We start from the raw sequence: 10,787 nt of genomic DNA on the forward strand, positions 1-10,787 counted from the left end.
GGTGGGGTGGGCGGGCCCTGACAGGTGTCTCAGTGGCTCCTTCCCGTGGCTGAGGACACCCAGTGGTGTAGTAACTCCTGTGTATGCACAGTGGCTTCTGTGCGCCACGTGGGCATGACATCCTTGTCTCCGTGGAAACCTGCTCTGGGTTGCTTCACCTGGGGTAGAGGCACCCAGGTGACCGGAGTAGATTTTGGTGCTGCTGGCTGAGGAGGTGAGGCTGAGCCTGGCCCTGGAGAAGCCTGACGGGAGTCATTTCACAGAAGCGTCCCCCGGGGCACTTTGGCTCCCGCCTCCTGGCCCTGGCCTGGCTCCTGACCACGAGTGGGGCACATGGCAAGCTGGTCAGACCACACAGTCAGGTGGTGAGGAAAGCCTGTGTCAAAGAGGTGACTTCTTTGTTTTTGTTTTTTGTACCAGGGATTGAACCCGGGTGCTGAACCACTGAGCCGCATCCTCAGCCCTTGTTTTATATTTTATTTAGAGACCAGGTCTCACTGAGTTGTTTAGGGCCTCGCTAAGTTGCTGAGGCTGGCTCTGAACTTGCAATCTTCCTGCTTCAGCCTCCCGAGCCGCTGGGATCACAGGCGTGCGCCACCACAGCCCGGGGTTCCATCCCTGGTACCCAGGACAACAGCAGCAGATCTCAGAAGCAGCCCTGTGAGGTGGGTTTTGCTGGTGTGTTTGTTCTGAGGGTCATGGAGGCTCAGAGCATGTCGGTAACTTGTCCCTCCCCGTGCATTGGTTAGGGCTTTCTGCCCCTCAACACCTCGGTTTCTCCTTGAATGCACAGACCCACCTTTGGAGGGAGGTGTGGCCTTTAGTGACTAAGGGAGCAGTCCGTGAGAGCCTGTCTGCCTGACTGCATGCCCGTGGCCTGCGCCCTCAGCCCTGCCTCAGGTGCTCCACGGGCTCTCTGCAGTCCAGTCAGAGCATGTCTTGTGTCTGACCACTCTACACCAGCCCCTTCCCACACTCTCTGCAGGGTCCAGCCTTGGCCCTCCCTGTTCTCCAAACACACCATGCACTGCAGGCCTCCTGCAGGCCTCTCTGCCTGGGGCTGCCTACCTGGCCCACTGGGCCTACCGCCTGCCAGCCACCTGGAGGAAGGTTGGCCGGGCTCTTCTCCCTCTGTCACCTCCTGGACAAAAGTGACTGTCCCATGGCTGCTTCCCCTCTAGTGCTCCATTCCTACCTGTCACAAGTGAGTTACACGTGGTCTGCCTCCCCCACAGACTGGCTTCTTGAGGGTGGGGATCACTACACCTCAGGTCCTGGAGACATGCAGAAGGAGGACATACAATAGGTGCTCAGTAGACTGTTTCTGCATCTGGTTGAGTGGAACTGTGAAGACGCAAACTCTCTGTTCCCTTCTGATCGGGTGCTTTTATGTCTGGGAACTTTGGCAACATTCTCAGACTTCTCCGCGTGCTCAGATGAGTCTCGATGGTGAAGAGGAATCAGGGCTTCTGTTGAAGCCTGGGGTTGAGCTCTGCCATGGTAAACTCTGAGCCTAAGGCTGGGTGTCTGAGTGAGTTCAACATTTGGGCTCATCTACCAGTGTGATTTGGTGGAGGTGGCCATAGGCCTCAAAGCTGCCTCCAGATCCACCGTCAGGGACTGGCTGCTCCCTGGTGCCCATGGGTGCCTTGCAGCCGTTCTCTGGGCCCTGCTTCTGGGTGCCTCAGCGTGAGTCAGAGCATGTGCAGCGTGGGCTTGTGCAGGTGGCAGGGAGCCCAGAATTAGCTCAGCTGCACTTGAGCAGGACTGCCGTGGGGAGGGGAGGCTGGGCCAGGCACAGCCCTGAGCTGCGGGGGAGACCAGCTCTCAGGACCCACCATGGGTACCAGGGTGTGCCGGGAAAGCCCACCTTGTGCCTGGCGCATGCCCAGTTGTAGATGAGCAGCGGGCCAACGGAGCAGATTTCATGTAGCCAACTGAGACAGATTGGGTGCCAGCCAGGCCTGGCCAGGTCGGCCCAGGCGTGGGCAGGGAGGTGTGGGCATCACCGTGCTCAAGTGCTCATGGTCTGGCAGGCTTGGCCAGCTCAGGGTCTTTGCTTGGTCATAGCACACAGTCAGGCAGACTCTGCCTCACCTAAGCCAGGCCAGCACCCTCTGGTGGGCCCCGCCCCCATGTGGCATTCTCCTGCACTTTGCAGAAAGTTCCTTTGTTTTCAAATGGAGAGAATTATTAGCACAGGTGCTTAAGTAGATTGCAAAATGTGTTATTCTTCCTGGCACTTTTTCCTGCTTGTCCCTGTCTGTGGCACAGGTGTGTTGCCAAGGATGCCAATGGTTGTCATCTGAGAAAACAGGGAAGTTACCCTTGTCACCCCGCCAGTCGTCAGGACAAAACACAAGGGCCGGCTCCATGCCTTCCGGGGGCGTGGAGGGGCCTGGCACTGGTGAGGCCACGAGTGAGTCAGCTGGATGGCATGGTGAGAGAGTTCATCACAAGTGTGTCGGTGTTCTAGAAAAAAGACGCTTCTAAAGGTTCTGGTATGCGATTGGAGCGTGTGGCGCTACCTCGGGTGGTTCCTGTTGCCATGAGAGACCCCTGGAGAGCACAGCGATTGGTGGGCTGGGGGTTCTGGGGGTTCATTCATGGGAACAGAGCAGTTTGGAAGAAAGCAGAGCCTTGATGGTTCTCAGGGTATACCCAGCCTGGATGCTGAGCCAGGCGCTCTCTGCCGTGGTGCCCTGGTCTGGCGGTCACGGGCATATGGGTTCAGGAGGCCACGGTGGACTGGCTCTAGCTTTGCCGAGTGGACCCAGTGGGCGACTTGGCCCAGCCTGTCCTGCAGGGGCCGTCTCTTCCTGCCCTGGCACCCGCAGTTTAGATCTGGCCTCTTCATTGATCCGTGGACAGGGGAGGATGTTAGGAGAGGTGGACGGGGAACATTTGGACCCTGCACAGGAAGCAGGCGTTGTCATCCATGAGAGCTGGAGCTCAGGGAGAGTGCTTCTGTGGGCCTTGTCCCTCCAGTGCCTGACATGCTGCTTGCACATGGAGGCCCCTCAAGAAAGCTCTGCTCGCCACCCTTCTCATGGGGCCAGGCCCCAGGAGCTGTTGTGTCAGGAACCCCCCCAGTCCAGAAAAACCTTCTCATCTGTTTTTTTTTTTTTTTTTTAAATTTTTTAGTCGTAGTTGGACACAATACCTCCGTTTTATTTATTTTTTTGTGATGCTGAGGATCGAACCCAAGCCTCGCACAAGCTAGGCGAGCGCTCTACCGCTGAGCTACAGCCGCCCCCCCCCCATTCTTTTCAAAGCACGGTGTGTATCTGAGGTCTTGTTTGACCCCATGGTGTCCGCCGTGAGGTGGGCAAATCCTGTTTGAAGGATGAGATGCCTGAGGCCCTGGAGGCAGAAGGGATGTGCCTGTGCTGGGGACAGAGTCTCAGGCATGGGGTTCCCCTCCCTCAGGCTCAGCACCTTGCCCAGGGCCTGCTGCTCACTCCTGCCTGGCACTGTCCCACCAGGAGAGCTGCCTGCACCCTCTCAACCTTTCTTTGAAAATCAAATTTTTTTTTCAGATTTTTCTGATTCTCTGTGCCCAGCGAGTGCCTTGGAACCCGAGCCTCAAAGGTAATTCCAGGCACCTTTGAGCTAAGCTTTATCTGCATCGTTTCTTCCATTCCTCCTGCCAACTGTGAGGGTAGGAACGGTGATTAGCTCCTTAATAGGCCCTTGCTGAGGTCACCCTACAGAAAGGCAAACAGACCTAGGTCTCCTGGCTCTGGCAGCAGGTGTCGGGTGGGGACACCTTAGGTCTGACCCTCGGACCCTCAAGGCTGCTCCTTGTTTGGGGGGGGAATGGCTGTCATTGTGGGCAGAGCTGGCTTGGGTTTCGTGGGTCCTTGGAACAGAGGTTTTGGGAATTTCTCAGAATGCATTTCCAGAGAAGGTGCTGCAGTCCGTTCTCCTCGGAGAGCATGTGCGGTGGCCTGACTGGCAAGGGGTTTCTGAAATCTGCTTCCTGCAAGTGGGAGGTGCTGGAGTGGGGCTGGGGAAGGAGCTGAGGTGGAAAGAACACAAATTGGAGGGGAGGGATTGGAAGGATCGTCTAGGGGGTTGTGGAGGTCAGCAGGTGTCACTGTGAAGGAGGCATGCACAAGTTTCCTCCCTCAGGATTAAATTCCCCCTTTCGAAAGCTGCTTCAGCCCTGCCCCCTACTCCTTCACCGTTGACTTCCCCAGCCCTATTGCTGGCCCTCTGCCCCTCCCACTGCTGGGCTTTGTGACTGGGGTCAGGCTCTGTGAGTTCACAGGTGGAAAGGGAGCCAGAAGAAAGAGCAACGTGGCCAGGTGGCTCAGGGTGTGCTCACAGATGGCACGTTCAGTGCCAGGTCCCTGCTCCCCAGGGAGGCATTGCCAGTCTTGGAGTCGGGTTTCAGTGGGCCTTAGAGCTGCAGGTAGGTCAGCAGGAATGTGCTGGAGGGAGGAAATGCCATTGGCCAGCCTGTGCACACGTCCTGCAGCCAGACAGCACCTGGAGTGCACTTCCAGGTTTCAGGAGCAGGGGTTTGATGACAGTTGCTTGGGTCCACATTTCGTGGAAAGATCAAGAACCTCCTCTGAGATCTTTCATCCAATAATCGTGGCTGGCTGCTTTCTCAGACACAGAATAAGGATTTTTCCACACCTGCCCACTTCTTGTAAGCTAGAGCAGTTACATGCAAATCAGAAGAAAATTGAACCAAAATAAAATCTTCTGAACAAATAAGTACCCCTGGAGGAGGAAATCTAATGAAAACATTAGACCAGAAGCTTAAGAATCTGCTGCTGCTTTCTGGGGCTTGGGAATTTCATGGCGTTGCAGAAACCTGACTCTGAAATTTCCTGACAGCTTTCTGCCAGACTCCTGAATCTTCATGGGAGAGTTCTCCAGGGCGCCTCCTCCAAGGGAGTTCAGCTTCTGAGATGCTGATTCACTGCGTGAGGCTTAAAATCAGGACACAATTATACATTCTGTTACTGTGTGCTTGCAGGAAGTGCTTTAAGCGTAGGGTTGGGCAAGCCATGTCTTGGACAGGGAGCTTTTTCTGTGTGTAGCCCTCTGAACCTTTAGGATTATTCTGGCTCATTATACAAATGAATATAGGATCTCACTTCAGGCTGAGAAAATAGGTGAGGTATTAATGAAATTCATCTTGGTACATGTGGATTTCAAGTGGAAATTGCGAGGCTCAGTCTACTTCTCAAGTGCAGGTTCCAGCCTTTGTAGATTCTGAATGTTGTTGTATTACTGACCACCGAGGGAGGCAACACCAGAGAGAGGAAGATCATTGGCCGGTGAACCACCTTGGAAACCCGCGTCCTGGTCTGTTGTGCAGGACAAGTGCCAGCTTGTACCAGGAAGGTCAGGGACAGCCCTTTGAGGTATTTATCTGACTGATAGGCATGCAGAGCAAGAGGCTGAGTTGGCTTTGGGTTTTTATTTGGGCTGATAAAATCTTCCTGCTGCTTGTAAGCTGTTAGCTTTTCAGGGCCTCTGCAGGCTACAGGGTGAGAGAAGCTGTGGAATCACCTAGCTGCATAGCCAGAGGGACTGCTGGCCTCTCCCCAACCTGGATCTTTCCTTGTGATGCCAGAGGTGGGCATTTGCTAGAAAACACCCTGTTGGAAGATTGACTTGTGAATTAGCCAGCTTTCTCTTACTGTAACAAATACCTGAGTTGATCATCTTACAAAGAGAAAAGGTTTAGCAGTTTGGGAGGTTTCAGTCCAAGATTTGTTGGTTCCATGGCTTTGGGGGTTTTGATAAGGCAGCACATCATGGCAGGGGTACTTGGTAGAGGAAGCCTGTTCACCTCTTAGCTGGGTACAGAAAAGAGAGGAAGAGACCAGGATCACACAGTCTCCTTCAAGGGCACAGCCCTGGTGATTTCACACCAGGCCTCACCTCTTAAAGTTTCTGCTGTCTTCCAGCAGTGCCAGCCTGGGAGCTAAGCCTTTCACATGTGGGCCTTGGGGGTTCATTTACGATCCAAACTGTAGCAACTTGGAACAGTGTTTGTAGGAGAGGTAGTACGTGACCTGTTCCTGCCCCAGAGCTGAGAATTTGTAATTGTCTTGAAGAGACCTGAGGTGGCCTCTGAATTCTCCAGGCCCCACATTTGGGACCTTCTGTCCTTGTGGCTAGTTTCCCATCCACTGGTTGCAGCTTTGGACATGGAAGGAGCTCCAGGGTATTGCCAGTTCCTGCTGCAGCTGTGGCTGGACTTGGCCAGAAGAGCCATGGGAGGAGGTCCTTCACCCTGATCTGCAAAACTGCATGTTTCCACCTGGCTCCGAGATGAGAGCTGGCCTCCCGCCCCCATGGGCTTATCTGGAGGTACCTTGTCACATTTGCACAGGTGTTCAGCAGGTGTCACATTTTCTGCTTTAAGAGAAACTTCCCCCATGTCTTCTTGTGGTCTTGGGGTGTGTGGTTCATTTTGACAGTCCCTTCTTCACAGCAGCCAGAGTCACCTGTTAAAATGTACTCCGACGTCCAACCCCAGACACTTGGAGTAATGAATACTGGATTTGTTCTCTTCTCCTGCACAAGTACGACATTGGATAAAATACACGAAGCAACAGTTTTCAAGAACAGAACACTGCTCGGCGCGGGTCTTGGAGGCTACTAGAAGCACGTGAGGCGAACTTCACATTTGCCCTGGATTTCTCTCTGGGATTATCTTCAAGACCAAGGCACAGGGGAAGCAGAGACTGCCAGAGGGCTGAGCAGAGGAAACAGATCAGAACAGGGGTTGCCGGGGCAGCTGGCATTTGTGGAGAAGAGTATACTTGAGAAATATTTGGAGTTTCCACCTGAAGCCTTGTGTACACACCAAGCTGCATTTACACACAGGAAGACGCTTAGAAACTGGTCAGGATACTGGGCAGGGCAGGAGGGTAGGGAGCTGGACAGAGGATCTGTTGGTTGCACCGTCACAGTGCTGGGAGGTCTGACCTGCTAGGGTGAGGAGACCTGAGTGAACACCTTGTTTCCTTGAAACCTCAGAAAGGCCACACCTTAGGAGTAGGATTAGGAACTTGAAATCCCCATAACAAAACCTAGAAACAAACCTTATTAGGACCGAGATGCTATGCCAGTCATCTTGCTGTCTGCCTGAGTACAACTCACCACACTCCAGTCAAAGTATTACCCTGCAATGTCCAGCATACGATCAAAGAATCCTAGACATGAGAACAGTGTGACAGTAACACAGAAAAAGGTCAAAAGATACAAACTCAAACACAGCGAATGAACAGATGGTTAGAAATTTCAGCTCAGAAATGGAAGATTAAGAAACAACCAAATGGAAATTCCAGAATTGGAAAATACAATATCTGAAATGAAATATTCACTGGATGGATCTCAGTTGGGACGCTGGCAGTAAACTTACAGACAGACCAATGGAAACCATTCAAACTGAAGCACAGAGTGAAAGAATGCTGGAAAAGCAATGAACAGAGCCACTGTGATGTAGGAGAGCTAGTAACAGTAGTCTAACAGGTGTCTAATTATACCAGAAGACAAGAGAACGGGATTGGGGTAGAAAAGTACTTGAGGAATTTCCCCTAAACTTGATGAAACAACAATAACAATGAAAAACTCAGTCTTTCAGACCCCAGAATTTCAAGGAACTCCAAGCAGGGTAAACCACCCCCAAATCCACACCTAGGTACATCAGAATTAAATTGCTGAAAATGAGGATAAAAATGAAATATTAAAGCAGCCAGAAGAAAAGGCACATGACATGTCAGAGAATAAAAGTAAAGATACACTTGGCTTCTTATCAAAAAATAGCACACTAGAAAACATGGGACAGCAGCCTTGAAGTTCTGGGAAAATATGTTTCAAAAATAGCTGGGCTCAGTGGTGCATGCCTGTAATCCCAGCAGCTCCGGAGGCTGAGACAGGAGGATTGTGAGTTCAAAGCCAGCCTCAGCAATAGTGAGGTGCTAAATAACTCATGAGACCCTGTCTTTAAATAAAATACAGAATAGGGCTGGGGATGTGGCCAGTGGCCGAATGCCTTGAGTTCAATCCCCGGGAGCCAAAAAAAAAAAAAAAAAAATGTGTGAAGCAGGAACTTTCATATTGACAAATTGTTTCCTGCAGATCTTCAGTATAAGAACCACTAAAGGAAAATCTTTGGGCTGAGGGAAATGCCACCAGACAGAACATGGAATCATATGAAGGAATGGAAAGTTCCAGAAATGGGAAATAATACGGTAGCTATAAAATAATTTATTTTTTTTAACCTTAAAATTTCTTTAAAAGATACCAGTCATTCAAGGCAAAAATAAAAACAGTTTATTGTGCAATTTCTAATATATGTAGCAGTTAAATGTACAATAAAGGACAGGGGTAAGGTCAGTGGAAGTACACAGATCAACAGTAGAAAAACATCAATGAAAACCGAAGTCAGTTCTTTAAAAAGATCAACAGAATTGATTAAACCCCTACGACTAATCAAGAAAAAGAGAGCAGAAACTACTTTATGTCAATAAATACCACAAATGAGAAGAAATGGGGATAAGTTTCTTAAAAAATGAATTATTGAAATTGATTCAAGGATTTGAATAACTATTAGATTTGATTTTTTTTAAAATCGATTTTGTAGTTCAGAACTTTCTCACAAAGAAAACTCAAGGTCCAAGTGGCTTCCCTGGTGAATTTTAAGAGAGAGACTTATACAAAATTTTTCACAGAGGAGGAGGAAACCGCTTCCCAAATAATTTAAGTCTTTAAAAATTATTTTATAAATTTAAATGTAACACAGCTAATAATTTTAATTAGCATAATCACAATATTTAAAAAAAGGAAAAGAAGTTATAGAACAAGATTTCTCACGAGCTTAGGAGCATTAAAAAAAACCCCACAATACTTGCACATAAAATATAGCAATATATAAAAAGAACAAAATATCTCTTGACCAAGTATTATTTATCTCAGGAATGAAACAGTTTAATATGCAAAGTGAGTGAGTTAAATTAATTTCATTAATTGAATAAAAAATAAAATTCTGTGATCTCTGCAGTAGGTGCAAAAAAGCATTTGGCAGAATTGGAAACCTATTTATGACTAAAGATTCTCAGCAATCTAAAAATAGGAGGAGGATTCCTCAACCTGTCAAAGTTCACCTTCCAGCAACTCACAGCTAAAATCATTCTAAACAGCAAAAAGAAAAAGGCTTAAAGTAAGGAAAGAATAAAATTGTCTTCATTTGTAAAAGATCTAATTCCAGGTCCCACAGTGCCTCTTATTCTAGGTGGGACCACATGGATGCTTCAAACTGTGGATAATACCAAGCCCTACATATACCATGTTATTTCCCATACATATGTATCTATGATAAGGTTTAATTTGTAAATTAGGAACAGTAAGAGATTAGTAACTACAATTTACTGTAGATCTCGGTAAGCTCATTGTATGAATTCTTTCCTTATTAAGTCAAGAACTTTGAACTTTTCATTTAAAGGAAGCAGTTTACCACTTTCTTGGGCATATCTGAATTGTCGTGCTTTGGGACCATAATTAAATAGAATAAGGGTTGTATGAATATAATCTCTAATACCACAGCAGTCTGTCTGATAACCAAGACGGATACTAATTGACGATCGAGTGTGTAGCATATACACCATGGATAACACTGGAAAGGATGATTCATGTCCTGAGTGGGCTGGAGCAGGATAGTGCAGAATTTCATCACTCTCCTCAGAATGGCACACAATTTAAAACTTCTGAGTTATTTGTTTCAGGAATTATCCATTTCATATTTTGGGGCCACTGTGGCCCTGTAGGTAACTGAAACCATGGGAATAAAAGTTGGATAAGGGAGGACTACTGTAATCTACAAAAATGCTGCAAGAAGTAAGTGAATCTGGAGAAAAGCATAGGCTACGTGGTCCATGTGTGAGGGCTCATTGTGTTTCTGTACACCAGCAAGAGTATGAACATGAAATTAATATAGAAGTCACATTGTGCTAGCCCGCTGTTCAGAACCCTAGGATATAGCATCCTCCTTGACCCAGAATCAAATCTGAAGTCTTGTTCCAGTGCTCTGAGGCCCTCTTTGGAGTCACCCTCCTCTCTGTCTCCCTTCAGAGCACAAGAATGAGAACTTTGATCTCACTTTCTCCCCCTGCTCTGCTGTTTTGGGGCCTTGGAGTTTACTCTTCTTGTTTGTCTGCACATTCTCCCCCGACGTATACCATGACTCGACCCTCAGTTCCTCCAGCTCTGCTCACCCACCCCTTCTCTTCTATAAATCAGTGCCTCTGTTTACCTTGGTTTGGGTGTGTGGTTGGCTGGTTTGTGGCTCGGTTTTGTTTACAGTGCTGGGATTGAACTCAGGGCCTGTGGATGTTGGGGAAGTGCTTTACCACTCAGCTACACCCCCAGACCTAGCTTGCTTGTTAGTGTTTAAGCCCTCACCTCTGCGGGGCACCTTGGATATCTGTTTATTCTCTGTCTCCCTTCAAAGCACAAGAAGGAGAATTTTGTCTTTTGTGGTTGATCAGTGCTGAATCTGCAGTGCCTACAACTTAGTGGTAGAAAATAGATGTTTGTTTTATGAACTATTAAAAGCCACATGAAGTGCCCATAGGAACAATCTGGGGGTAAACCTACAGAAATAAAAGTACTTGGCATGGTAGGATTTAGGTTTGCTTTTTTCTTTTTTAAAAATCTGTGTAATTTTACCATAAAAGAAAATTTTCAACTAAAAATTCTGACATCACCAGGTACGGTGGCGCACACCTGTCATCCCAGCAGCTCAGGAGGCTGAG

This window comes from Marmota marmota, unplaced genomic scaffold (genome assembly GCF_001458135.2).
Source record: "Marmota marmota marmota unplaced genomic scaffold, marMar, whole genome shotgun sequence".
NCBI lineage: Eukaryota > Metazoa > Chordata > Mammalia > Rodentia > Sciuridae > Marmota > Marmota marmota.